This window comes from Choloepus didactylus, chromosome 7 (genome assembly GCF_015220235.1).
Source record: "Choloepus didactylus isolate mChoDid1 chromosome 7, mChoDid1.pri, whole genome shotgun sequence".
NCBI classification, from domain to species: Eukaryota; Metazoa; Chordata; class Mammalia; order Pilosa; family Megalonychidae; genus Choloepus; species Choloepus didactylus.
Window position 1 is genome coordinate 22,777,302 of NC_051313.1, and position 14,966 is coordinate 22,792,267.

General features: G+C 42.3%; 1 protein-coding gene across 3 annotated transcripts in view; it reads right to left on the reverse strand.

Moving 5' to 3' along the window:
* The window catches only part of NCOA7 (nuclear receptor coactivator 7), a 154,789-nt gene extending 140,103 nt beyond the window's left edge, over nt 1-14,686 (reverse strand). Inside the window, exon 1 of one of the 3 annotated variants that reach the window (XR_005217974.1) lies at nt 14,130-14,686. The gene's annotated coding sequence lies outside the window, so the exon portion shown is untranslated. The remainder of the gene's footprint in view (nt 1-14,129) is intronic. The other 2 variants (XM_037843822.1, XM_037843824.1) reach the window with 2 other exon arrangements.
* Nucleotides 14,687-14,966: the final 280 nt, after the last annotated feature.

Sequence of the window (14,966 nt, forward strand, 5' to 3'; positions counted from 1 at the left end):
ACAAATTGTACTTTCGATTGTTTACAGTACCATTACATAGTTGTACATTCATCACCTAAATCAATCCCTGACACCTTCATTAGCACACACACAAAAATAACAAGAATAATAATTAGAGTGAAAAAAGAGCAATTGAAGTAAAAAAGAACACTAGGTACCTTTGTCTGTTTGTTTGCTTCCCCTACTTTTCTACACATCGATCCATAAACTAGACAAAGTGGAGTTTGGTCCTTATGGCATTCCCAATCCCACTGTCACCCCTCATAAGCTACATTTTTATACAACTGTCTTCGAGATTCATGAGTTCTGGGTTGTAGTTTAATAGTTTCAGGTATCCACCACCAGCTACCCCAATTCTTTAGAACCTAAAAAAGGTTGTCTAAAGTGTGCGTAAGAGTGCCCACCAGAGTGATCTCTCGGCTCGTTTTGGAATCTCTCTGCCACTGAAGCTTATTTCATTTCCTTTCACATCCCCCTTTTGGTCAAGAAGATGTTCTCCATCCCACGATGCCGGGTCTACATTTCTCCCCGGGAGTCATATTCCACGTTGCCAGGGAGATTCACTTCCCTGTGGGGTGTTCTTTTTTATTTTTACTTTTTTATTTTGGAGTAATGAAAATGTTTTAAAATTGATTATGGTGATGAATGTACAACTATATGATAATATTGTGAGCCACTGATTGTATGCTTTTGATGAATTACATGGTGTGTGAATATACTTCAATAAAACTGCATTTATAAAAGCTAATAATTACCTATTTCTTTAATGCAATGAAACTGAATCGATTTTCATGCCTTGGCCATTTGGGACCCCTGTTTTGTGAATTTTCTACTCCTATTCCTTACTATCATTTTTTTTTAACAAAGAGTTAAGGCATGTGAAATTGAAATTATTTTGGAAGATTCTGGGATCCGAGATCTCAAACAGGGGAACTAACTAACTGTTTCACTGGGTCCTCACAGAGAGGCAGGACTTTGGGAGAATCACCAGGACACGGTGCTGAGGGCTCAGCTGTAAATACCTGAAACTACAAGGAACAAGCAGGCCCTCCTAAGAGGCTAATAGCCTGAAACTGCTTTATATTGATCAGCAGGGATAATACATGTCCAATGGCTAAAATACCCACCACTGCTACTCAGGACTCCCTCAATTCCTGCTATCAACTTGTCTGGGAAACAAATCAGTAAATCTGATATTTGCTTAGTGAGGTCGAATTAGAGAAGGAAAATGAAAACTCTTGAGGAATCTTCCACCTACAGAGCCAGCTCGTGGATTATGCCTTTTCCACACAATATATCTGGGTGATGGTTAGGTTCATATGTCAACATGGCCAGGTGATAGTGACCAAGCATCTGGTCAAGCAAGCACTGGCCCGTTACTGCAAGGACATTTTTGGCTGGTTAATAAACCAGAAGGATGGTTTATTAAATCAGACAACTGACTGCACCTGTGACTGATTACATCAACTGAAGAGCATGTCTCCCTCAATGAGAATTCAATCAGCTGGATTTAATCCAAACAGTTGAAGACTTTAAGGGAGAGATAGGGGACCTTCACTTCTTCAGCTAGCCAGCAAAGCATTTCCTGAGGAGTTCATCGAACACCTTTATCGGAGTTGCCAGTTCGCTGCCTGCACTACAGAATTTGGACTTGTGCATCCCCACAGTTGCGTGAGACACTTTTGTAAAATCTTATATTTATAGATATCTCTTGTTGATTCTGTTTCCCTAGAGAACCCTAACTAATACAGCTTGGTACCAAGAGTGGTTCTTGAAAAACAGAATCTTAAAATGGGCTTTTACAATTGGTTTTCTACTTTGATTAGATTCAAAGGCACTAATAACTCTATTTCCAATAATCAAGATGGCACTGACAGCCCATGGCATGAGTTGGCAAGGGAGATATACAAAATATCACCATTTGATTCTCCTAATCATACTCTTGTACGAAGCAAGGCTCTGGGTAACTGTTTTTGACACCTTAACAGAGTTCTGCAGAGTTAAGAGATATAATGATGTTGGCTGGCTGCTCTTAGATACACTGGATAAAGTTACAAGAGAAAGGGACGAGGTAAAGGCTTCAAATATGAAACTTAAGCACCGTATGACAGATATAAAGGCTTCTATGTGTGCCCTGAAAGAAAACCTAATTTCCTGTGGCTGCAGACTTGAGATTTCTGAAAACCAGACCCAGAGTCTCATTGTGCAAATAGCAGATTTACAATGTAACTAAACGTAAACTAAAATCTCAACCTCGCAGGGTGTCTGCTGTTAAAGTAAAGGCATCGATTGGAAAATAATGGGATCCTAAAACTTGGGATGGGGACATACGGATTGATAATAATGGCAGTATGGACATTGGAAAACTAGAATCTGCTGAGTCTTTGCTAGATATATCTGTCATGGTAACAGCCACCACCACCCCCACCTCCAGTCTGCCCTGAGGAAACAGCTTCCTGACCTCCAGTCTGCCCTGAGTAAACAGCTTCCTGACCTCCAGTCTGCCCTGAGGAGCCTGCCATCCAACCTCCACCAAAAGAGATTAACCCTTCAGTGCCTACTAAATTTATAATCACCTGCCCTGAGGAAGCAGCTATACTCCAAAAGAACTGCATGAGTTTTCCAATTTATATAGACAGATATCAGGGGAATGTGTGTGGGAATGGATCTTAAGGGTGTGAGACAATGGCAGAAGGAATATAAAGTTGGAACAGGCTCAATTTATTGATATGGGCCCACTAAGCAGAGATTCTGCATTCAGTGTTGTAGCTTGAGGAGTTAGAAAAGGCATTAACAGCTTGTTTGGGTGGTTAGCTGAAACATGGATCAAAAGGTGGTGGACATTATCTGAGGTTGAAATGCCAGAAGTGCCCTGGTACAATGTAGAGGAGGGGATTCAAAGGCTTAGAGAGACTGGAATGTTAGAGTGGATTTATCATGGAAGACCTGCTCACACACCCCTGGAATGTCCAGAGGACACACGTTTTACCATGACTGTGAGGAATAAATTTGTAAGACAAGCTCCATCATCCCTGAAGAGCTCTGTAATCGCCGTTCTCCGCAGGTCAGATATTACTGTGGGGAACTGCTGTCACTGAGCTGGAATATTTAAGCACAATGGGGATAATTGGATCCCAAGCTGGCAGAAGCCACATGGCAGCAGTTAATTACCAAAGACAAGGTGGGCCTGGCTGCCATAATGGAAAACAGGCTCAAGGCAGCAGTCAAAATAATCTGACTTGCAGAGACTTATGGCATTGGCTAGTAGATCATGGAGTACCTAGAAGTAAAATAGATGGGCAGGCCACTAAATTCTTCTCTGTTCTGTATAAGCAGAAGAATTCTAGGTCAAGTGAACAAAAGTCTACCTTGAATTACAACAACAGAGAGTCATGGCCCCTTAATCAATTCCCAGACTTGAGACAGTTTATAGACCCAGAGCCCCTTGAATGAAGGAAGGTCAGGTACCCTTGGGGAAGGACCCTGTTACATTACCCAGGATTTATGCTGTTAATCTTCCTCCCAGCCTTCCCTAGGGGGACCTACAGCCTTTTACCAGGGTAATTGTGCATTAGGGAAAAGGAAATGATCAGATATTTCAGGGATTATTAGACACTGGTTCAGAAATGAAATTAATTCCAGGAGACCCAAAACGTTACTGTGGTCCACCAGTCAGAGTTGGGGCTTATGGAGGTCAGGTGATCAATGGAGTTTTAGCTCTGGTCCATCTCACAGTGGGTCCAGTGGGTCCCTGGACCCAATCTGTGGTTATTTCATGACCACATCCTCATTCAACTCTCCTATTTGACCTGTGCAGAAAACAGATGGGTCTTGGAGGATGACAGCAGATTTTCATAAGCTTAACCAGGTGGTGACTCCAATTGCAGCTGCTGTTCCAGATGTAGTATCATTGCTTGAGCAAATCAACACATCCCCTGGTACCTGACATGAGCCTACTGATCTGGCAAATGCTTTTTTCTCAATTGCTATTAGTGAGGACCACCAGAAACAGTATGCCTTCAGATGGCAAGGCCAGCAGTATACATTCACTGTGCTACCTCAGGGGAATATGAACTTCCAGCCCTGTGTCATAATATTGTCTGCAGGATCATGATAGTTTCTCTCTCCCACAGGTATCTCACTGGTCCATTATATTAATGATATCATGTTGATTGGACCTAGTGACCGAGAAGTAGCAACTACTCTAGATTTGTTGGTAAGGTATTTGTGTGTTAGCGCATGGGAGACAAATCAAACAAAAATACAGGGGCCTTCCACCTCAGTAAAATTTCTAGGTGTCCAGTTGTGTCACGCATGCTGAGATATCCCTTCTAAGGTGAAGGATATGCTGCTGCATCTGTCCCGTCCTACGACTGAAAAAAAAGGCACAACTAGTTGGCCTCTTTGGATTTTGGAGACAACATATTCCTCATCTGGGTGTGCTAATCCAGCCCATTTACCAAGTGACCAGAAAAGTTTCCAGTTTTGAGTAGGGACTGGAACAAGTTTAGGCTCTATGACAGGTCCAGGCTGCTGTGCAAGCTGCTCTGCCACTTGGACCATATGATCCTGCTATCCAATCATGCTAGAAGTGTCAGTGGCAAATACAGATGCTGTTTGGAGCCTCTGGCAGGCCCCTATAGGTGAATCACAAGGCAAGCCTTTAGGATTTTGGAGTAAAACCTTACGATCTGTTCTAGTTTGCTAATGCTGCTGGAATGCAAAACACCAGAAATGGATTGGCTTTTATAAAAGGGGGTTCATTTGATTACACAGTTACAGTCTTAAGCCCATAAAGTGTCCAAGGTAACACATCAACACTCGGGTACCTTCACTGGAGTATGGCCAATGGTGTCCAGAAAAACCTCTGTTAGGTGGGAAGGCACGTGGCTGGTGTCTGCTCCAAGTTCTGGTTTCAAAATGCCTTCTCCCAGGACATTCCTCTCTAGGCTGCAGCTCCTTTTCAAAGTGTCACTCTCAGATGCTATTGGGTCCTTTGTCCTCTCTTAGCTTCTCCAGAGCAAGAGTCGGCTTTCAATGGCTGTCTTCAAACAGTCTCTCCTCTGCAGCAACTCTCTCAGCTCCTGGGCATTCTTCAGAGCGTCCCTCTTGGCTGTGTCTCCTCTTCAAAATGTCACTCCCAGCTGCACTGAGTTCCTTCTGTTTGTCAGCTCATTTATATGGCTCCAGTGATTTAATTTAGACCCAACCTGAATGGGTGGGGTAACACCTTCACGGAAATTATCCAATCAGAATCATCACCCACAGCTGGGTGGGGCGCAGCTCCACAGAAACACTCAAAGAATTACAATCTAATCAACACTGATAGGTCTGTCCACACAAGATTACATCAAAGATAATGGCGTTTGGGGAGACATAATACATTCAAACCGGCACACCATCCTCTGTAGATAACTACTATCCATTTGAGAAACAGCTTTTGGCCTATTATTGGGCCTTAGTAGAGACAGAACACTTTACCATGGTCCACCAAGATACCATGAGACCTGAGCTACCTATCATGAGCTGGGTGTTGTCCGACCCGCCAAGCCATAAATTTGGATGTGCACAGCAGCACTCTGTCATAAAATGGAAATGGTATATACGAGATACGGCTCGAGTGGGTCCTAAAGGCACAAGTAAGTTACATGAGGAAGTGACCCAAATGCCCATGTCCCCACTCCTTCCACCTTACCCTTCTCTTTCCCAGCCCAGAGCTATGGCCTGCTTCCACCAGAATACACAACAATAATTCCATTGAACTGGAAGTTAAGACTGCCACCTGGCCACTCTGGACTTCTCATGCCTCTGAATCAACAAAGGAGATCACTATACTGGCTGGTGTGATAGATCCTGACTAGCAAGGGGAAACAGCACTGCAACTACACAATGGAGGTAAAGAAGAGTTTTCCTGGAATACAGGAGATCCCCTAGGGTGTCTCTTAGTACACCATGCCCTGTGATTAAAGTCAATGGAAAACTGCAACAACCCAATCTCAAGCAGGACTACCAATGGCCAAGAAACTTCAGGAATCAAGGTGTGGGTCACCCCACCAGGCAAAGAAGCACGGCCAGCTGAAGTGCTTACTGAGGGTAAAGGGAACATGGAATGGGTAAGTGATAAATATGAACTGTGACTGCATGACCAGTTATAGAAATGAGGACTATGATGGCATGAACATTTCCTCCTTGTTTGTTATGATTATGTTTGTATTTGTCCTAAAGTAAATATCTTTGTTTTCTTCTCTATTTTATCCCCTTACCATATGACATAGCTGTATTGCTCATTTTGCAGTATTTAAGTTAAAGGAAATCAAGTTTAAGAGTCAATGTTACCCAAGGACTTGCACTCTATTCTACAGAGATTCAGTGCATTTCCGGTTGTACGCAGTACAGCTGAGTATTGTTAGGCAAAATATATGTCTGCAATTATGCTCTATTGAGAGATTACATATGGTTTAAGGTGATGTGTATAACTGCCAAGTTGACAAGGGTTGGACTGTGATGTTTAGGTTCATGTGTCATCATGGCCAGGTGATGGTGCCCAGGTGTCTGGTCAAGCAAGCAATGGCCTATTACTGCAAGGACATTTGTGGCTGGTTAATAAACCAGAAGGCTGGTTTATTAAATCATCAGTCAATTGACTATACCTGTGACTGATTACATCAACTGAAGGGCGTGTCTTTCTCAATGAGAGAATTCAATCAGCTGGATTTAACCCAATCAGTTGAAGACTTTTAAGGAAGAAAGAGAGAGAACCTTCACTTCTTTGGCTAGCCAGTGAAGCATTTCCTGAGGAGTTCATCAAACACCTTCATCGGAGTTGCCAGTTCAGTGCCTGCCCTACGGAATTTGGACTCGTACATCCTGTCCTTTGTAATTTTGACTCATGCATCCCCACAGTTGCATAAGACACTTTTTTAAAATCTTATATTTACAGATATCTCTTGCTGATTCTTTTTCCCTAGAGAACCCTAAGTAATACATGTGGCTAATGGTCTGAATAAGCATCAGAATATTTCACATGAGCAACACTGAACAAACACTACCAAATTCTTACTCTAAGTCCTCTGTTAATCAGCCATCGAAAGCAAATTACTGGTGGGACAACTGTAGGAAGTTGGCAAAGTAGAGGGATCCTGGAATCAGTTCCCTACACTAAAACAATAATCAAACCAGCAGGAAGTATCTGAATCAACTATTTTAGAATTAGTGAAACATGGTACTGCATTCAAGGAACAGCTGGACGAAGAGGCTGGTGAACTACAGTAAGTGTTAGCAAATTTCACCCTCCACGCAGCAGCTACCACCCCCCAGTGGCGTGGCAGGGCCTAGTCCTCCAAAATCCTAGGGAGGGGGTGGTCTGGTCACCGATCATCACTTCTCATCAGCTACTTTAGATTACTGGAGGCCCAGCTCTAAGGGCAGCCATTGTGCCAACCCCTACTCCCCACCCCTCAGGCAAAAATGGCAGAGAACTCTTAAATAGACAGTACTGGTTCTATTTTTTCCTCTTTTATCTTTCTATTCCCTGTTTGGAGGCAAAAATAGTTTGGAAAAGTCACAGGTAGATGGCTCCAGCCCTCAACAACAACAACAAATCCCAGCAATCCCAGAGGCAGGGAGAACTAGATTTCTAGAATTCTAATAACGTAATACTCACAATGTCCAATTCTCAACAAAAAAATTATAAAACACACAAAGAAACAGGAAAATATGCCCCATTGCAGGAAAAAAGAATTTGCCAGGAACTAACCCTGAGGAACCTCGTACATTGGAACTATTAATCAAAGACTTTAAATTAACCTTCTTATATATGTTCCATGAGGTAAAAGGAACGAATCCATATAGGTGGAAAAAAAAACAAAGGAAATCAGGAAAACTTTTTCTAAACAAAAGAGATGGAAATGAATGATAAGACAGAACCAAACAAATTTTGGTGCTGCAGAGTACTGTAACTGAAATTAAAACTCATTAGACAGATTCAACAGTAGTTCTGAACAGGCATAAGAAAAGATCAGTGAACCTGAAGACAAGATAATTGAAATTATCCAGTGTGAGGAGCAAAAAGAAAAACAATGAAGAGAAATGAATAGAGCCTGAGGGACCTGTGGAACACCATCAAGTTTACCACCATATGCATCAGGAGTCCCAGAAGGACAAGAAAGAAAGGGAAAGAAAAAGTATTTGAAGAAATAATGGTCAAAAACTTCTCAAATCTGATGAAAGACAAGAAACACACACATCCAGGAAGCTCAACAAACTCCAAGCAGGATAGACACTAACAGACACCAGGAAACATAGTGAGATTGCCAACATCCAAAGACAAAGAGAAGATTTTGAAAGAAGTAGAGAAGCAACTTGTCACATACAATGGATTCCCCAATGAGATTAACAGCAAATTTCTCATCAGAAACCATGGAAGCCAGAAGACAGTGGGATGGCATATTTAAAGTCCCTAAAAGGAAAAAAAAATGTCAACAAAGACTTCTGTATCCAGCAAAATTATCTCTCAAAAATGAGGGAAATGTTAAGACATTTACAGATAAACAAAAGCTAAAACAGTTCATTATCGGAAGACCTGCCCTACAAGAAATGCTAAAGGGAGTCCTTCCGGTTGAAATAAAAAGACATTATACAGTAAGTAAAAGCCATAAGAGAAATAAAGAAGAGTGGTAAAAATACATAGGTAAACATAAAATCCTGTATTATTTATTGTACTTTTAGTTTGTAACACCCCCATGTGTAAAATAACATTTTAAATCTATCTTAATACAGTGCATAAAGATGTAATCTGAGCCAATAACAATACAAAGAGGGAGGGACAGAGAAACATAGGAGTAGAGATTGTATACTACTGAAACAAGGTTGTAACTAGTCAAACTAGGTTGTATTAGTTTAAGACTATATATCTGATAAGAGTTTAATATCCAGAACATAAAAATAACTCTTACAACTCAACAAAAAAAGACAAACAACCCAATTTAAAAATAGGCCAAGGATCTGAATAGACATTTCTCCAAAGATATTCGAATGGCCAATAAGTGTACGAAAAGATGCTCAACATCATTAGCCATCAAAGAAATACATATTAAAACTACAATGAGATCCTACTTCACACCCATTAGGATGGCAATTTAAAAAAGGAAAAGAACTGTTGGCAAGAATGCAGAGAAACAGGGAACTCTTGTACATTGTTGGTGGAACTGTAAAATGGTGTAGCCACCATGGAAAACAGTTTGGCAGTTCCTCAGAAAGTTAAATATAGAATTACCATGTGACCCAGCAGTTCCACTCCCAGGTATATACCTGAGAGAACTGAAAATAGGGACTCACATATTTCTGTATCAGTATTCATCGCAGCATTATTCACAATAAGGCAAAAGGTGGAAGCAACCGAAATGTCCATCAACAGATGAATGGATAAACAAAATGTGGTATTATGCATACAAGGGAATATTATTGAGCTGTAATAAGGAATGAAGTTCTGATACATGCTAAACATGGATGAACCTTGAAGACACCATGTTGAGTGAAATAAGCCGGACAAAAAGGACAACTTTGTATGATTTCGCTTATAGTAAATACTTCGACTAAGGAAATACTTAGAGACAGAAATTGGTTACCAGGGGTGGGGGTAAGGTAGAATGAGTAGTTACTGCTAAATGATGTATAGTCAGGAAATAGATGTGGTGAAAGTTACACAGTATTTTCAGTGTACTTAATGTCAAAGAACCGTCCACCTGAAACGGTTAAAATGATTTTTGTTATGTATATTTTACCATAATTTAAAATAAATAAATATATTTTTAAGAAAAGCAAATTACTTCGTGTCAGGCACTTTGCAATAAAAGAGAGCACCTAGAACAGATACCCTCTGATTACTTACTTGGCTTGGCATTAAGAATTCCTCATTCATCACCACTTCTATGGGCCACTCTCCTCAAATAATTAGTGTCACCTTTCAGGGTCAAGGTTTGCTACTTTTGATTTCTCCTATGAGATCCCTAAACTTGAGGAGCACCCTATTTGGAGGCTTTCACCCCTTTATGTGCCAACTACAGAGGGAAGCTGGGGATGGAGAATTCTCCCAGATGAGGGTCATAATAAACATAAAAGCTATCTATAATGAGTGTGTACACTGTTTGAGAGAGAATTAGTAAAGTAAGCCAGGACCACTAAAGAAAATGATATGGAATTGTAGTATACAGAAGGGATGATATTGAAAGTAGGGAGGGATGATGTTTAAATAAACACTTCAACCTTGTTTTGTCTGGGCCAATCTTAGCATACTGATGAATGGTTAAATAAAAGCTTCAACTCTCCATTGGGTTTTTGGGGTCAGTCTTAGCATTGCCATCCAAAACCCATAGTTAATTTTTACCAGACAGTCAATTTTTACTAGTTAAGAAATGAGAGAAATGTAATTTTGCAAAATTTTTCATTTGGCTATATAAACTCAAATATCTAAACAAGTACTACTTGTTCAAAACATGTTTAATATACCCAATTAAACTTGTTAGCAATCAAAACCTTATGTGTCCAAAGATCAGTTACACAATGTTTTTATTTATTTGTTTTTTGTTTATACTTTGCCTCGCTCCACACAGGAAGTGAGTCAGCTTAAAATAATAAATTCAATAAAATGTGAAAATAGAATTTGATAAAAATCAGAATAAAAAAAATAAGTAGAAAAAAATAAATAGAACAAAAGCTCAAGACCAAAGGGAAAGGTAGAACATTGATATTAGGTCATGGGTTTTTATACGGTTACTAGAACTGAGTTGCAAATTTGATTCTAATTTCCTACTTGCCAAGGCAGAAATGGAAATGTAATGGAGTATCTGATTCTCATTGTTCGTGATGGAAAAAAAAAAAAAAAAACAATAAACATACATATGAATTGTTCAGCGGAAGTAAAGCTTCTCTTGAAAAGCATTTAAGAGGTGAATGGAACTTCTTGCTTGGGTCTTCAATAGAAGCTCTAGCAGTAATCATGACTTAACTACCTCTCTAAAGGAAGGTAGGTCTCTTGAGACTATATTTATTAACAGAATCCCTGGGCGGGAACATGATGGGGGTGGGTGGAGGGGGTCAAGAATGCAAAACAAGGTAACCAAAGCACACAGTTTCTGCAGATCTGCTTAGACTTTTGGTCTAACTCCTAGAGTGAGAGAGGAATGGGTAGATGTCATGACTGTTGTTCAGCCAACTGTCTCTACAAGCATCATTTCTCTCGATTAAGCTTCAGATCAAATTTGCAAGCAGACAATTCATATTCTCTGGCATGTGCAAAAACAAGGTCATTGTGTACTACTACTGCTGAGGGGAGATTAATACACAATTATTCTTCAACCACCAGTTCTCTATATTTGGAATTCAAGGTTATACAAATTTACTTCTATTTGTCTGCAACCATAACAGTTTTAGTTCCAGCCTATGTGAACTGAGTTGATCCTGTTGGATGCAAATAGAAGAAAAGAAAACTATGGACTGGTATTAGAAGAGGATGAGAAACGACATTTAGCAAGGAAGGGATGGAGGTTTCTACAACTAAACCTTGAGAAAGATACAGAAAGGTCAGAGAGAGTAAATCTAGGTCTTAGAATTGCATTCCAGGGGTGTGAGTGGAGGCTGAACAGTGGGAACTCACGAGGCAGGACCCAGAAAGTGACTCACCAAATCACAGTGACACTGCGCATTTGGATGCAAGAAGCAGGAAAAAAATGTCTCTTCCATTTGGAGATTATGAACCAGCTCTTATTTGACTGTGATTCCAAGGCCAAGACTGCCAGCACGTTGTATGCACTCAACTTCTGTCACATGAACAAATAAGTGTTTACTGTGTGCAACAAAGCAAAAGGAGTTTGTTGTAACTATAGGGGAGGGCTCTCCTGAAAAGTTTAAAGTGAACAAGGGGCGGCTATGGAAATTGATTGCTTGGTACCCTTGATTACAAATTTAAGATGTGTAAAATGTAATTACACATTTATTTCATTGGGAATTTTAGCTTTTTTCCCCCAAAGTTCCCTCTCACTGTTAGTTCTCCCAATCTTACTATCTTTTATATAAAAAGCGGTATCTCCTCACCCATCTAGGAAGAACCCAAACAGGTTGGAGAGGTAATAGTAATAAATTGTGGCTTGCCATAGTTTCGTGAAAATAAATAAGTCTTATGGGGACAAGGTATTTAAACGGCCAAAAGAATAAAAGAAAATCGCCAGACAACTCCCAGATAATTTTGTTAAGAAAAGGGATTGAAGAGAAGTTAATACTGACTCATAAAATTTACAAGGCAGGAAAATAAAAACAAAACAGGGAATATCACAGTGCAAAAATAAAGCAAAATGAAGTATGATGTACTTATCCTTGATTTTTTTAAGATAACATTCAATTTTGTATCCTCCAAAACCCTCATTTTACAACTCCTGCAGCTGTCAAACCTGGAAACTGATATGCTTATATATTGAGGAAACCCCATACAGCTAAAATCTATAACTAAATCATGTATTTTGAATCATTTAGAACTCACAGGCATTTCTAAATGTTTCATTTTTACCTTTACCTGTACTAAAATACATTATAATTAGATCAAACCACAGCAACTCAACTCTAAAAGTTAAAATGTCACTTATTACCCTTCTTATTACAGGGTTAATAAGAAACTAAGAATTTTCCTTAGAATGTGAATGATTCTTTTTTTGTTGTGTTTGAAAGGATTTTATCATTTGTTTAAGTGAAAGGGTTTGAATACCAACAAGAACGGAAAATTTGAAAGATTAGACATGAAATTAACATGTCAGGAGTTGGGAGAATTACCTCATTTCATAACAGATTACAGAAGGATAGTATATGGTCCTAAAAAATATCAAAACAAAAATATAAATGTTAAGACAACTAAACTTGACTATTCAAACAAAGAAGCAATTTTTAAAAATCCAGTTAAATTTCAATGGCCACAGAACAAGAAAAATACTTTCAAAGGCCACAAAACAGAGAAATACACTTTAAATTGTACTTAAATTTAAATAAATTGTCTTTCGATGAAGCTTGAAACACCATTTGTTCCTTTAACAAATAACTAATGAGCACCTATGTATCAGATGCAGGGGATTAGAGGATTGAACGACAAGAAGATTCTGCCCTCTTGGAGTTTACACTGAATGATTTTCCAAAACTCTAAAACTTAAAATGTTAATATAAAATTAGCGCTCACAAAGATCCATTTTCCAAACCTCGTTGCATAATATAGAAAATCAAAACAGATGGCCTGGGAAGAGATGATCTTGTCAAAAGCTCTGATGTATGAACGTTTACACTTGAGGAGAAAGAAAAAGAATGCATAACCAGTTTCTCAGAAACACCAACCATAACACCGAGTTGGAAGTTAGGCTGAGCACAGACTGCCGTCTACTGGTCGACCCTGTTCATCTTTCCTGCAGATTCTCAATTCCCGACACCTGTATCAAACTTGCCACTCTTACCACATCCTTTCACCTAAGCAGGAGGCTCCTAAGCAAGCAGCACAAGCATATCCCAGACTTATCCAACTCCTGAATAATTTGACTTCTAGAAGGACCGTCTCTAACTGGTCCTAAAATATTGACTGGAAAGGTTGGAGGCATTAATTTTACAGAAACCAGTTAGTCAGCATTGAAATACACAAAAATCCACAGTGACTTCCACTGCCGCTAACCTAAGGCTCTGGGTGGCTACATGTTTTGGCTAAAAAAACAGGAAGAACGCATCTGCTAATCTAGCCGTGGCAACAGTGACATATTTCCACCTGCGCCGCTGAAAATCCCACGGTCTCCGCTCCCTGCTCCTCCCGCCCCCAGAAAGCCTCCTGCCACCCTGTCCTCCCCACCGCCGCCCGCAGCCGGCCCCACAACGGTCCCCAGAGGGTGGACGCGAAAGGGTCACGCTCTCCTTCACCACCGCTCGGCCCCTCCAGCTCAAAAAGAGGTTTTCAACTTAGCAAGGGGCTCTCAGGGCGCGTCCAGCGCCATCAACACCCTCCAACCCCGGCAGGAGGCAAGTTTGGTGGGCGCCCACCCCGGCCCCGACCTCTCCCCAGAGGCAGCATCAGCTGCTGGCGGCGAGAGCTGGTCTCCGCCTGGCCCACCTACCTAGAGAGCGGGGGCGGCGGCTCCTCGGGTCGCGGAGATAGGGGTCCCGCGCGCGCATTTCGGGGAGCAGTGGCCTCCGCCGCTCGGCGCGGGGGAGCGCATCCTCCTCAGCGGGTGGAACAAGCGGTCGGGGGAGGATCGGGCCCGGAGAAGCAGCAGCGGGAGGAGGCGGGAGCGCCGAGGCGCGCGCCCCAGGGCCCAGCGGCCGGAGCTGGGGGAGGAGGTGGCTGCCGGCGTCCCTCGGCCTCTCTCCCAGGCCGGCACCGCACCGCTCTTGCTGCTGCGGCCGCGCTCAAGGCATCGGCCGCAGTTGGCTCACCGACGGGCCGCAAGCGGAAAGCTGCGGGTGGCGCGACGCGAGGCCCACGCCCGCCTCTAGCCCCGCCCGGCCCGCGGCGCGCTCTGCGCCCTAACGCCGCGGCAGAGGCCCGGCGGCAAGGCGGCTCGGCTTGGCGGCTGAGGCTGCAGCTGCGGCATCCTCCGAGTCGCTAGGCTGGAGGTCCCCAGTGCTCCCGGCTGCCGCAGCCCCCGCCGCCCCGGCTCAGCCCCAGCCCGGCCCGCCAGCTCCGCCCCGGAGAGCTGCGCGCGCGGCCTCCGCAGGCCTCGGCCCATCGTGACGCCTCCCTAGCGCGAGCGCGTCGCTGCTCCGGCAGCCGGGCTGAGGAGCCGGGGAGGGTCTGCTTACCTCGCCGCGGGGCCGTAGCCCCTGCCGCTGGCTCGCCTTGAGCCCCCACTCTGCGTGGGAGGTAAGGCTTTGAGAGCAGAGCTGCAGTTACGACGTCTTCCCGAACTTTAAAGCCCCAGGAGTTTGCTCCAGCTCGGGGATCACTGGCCACA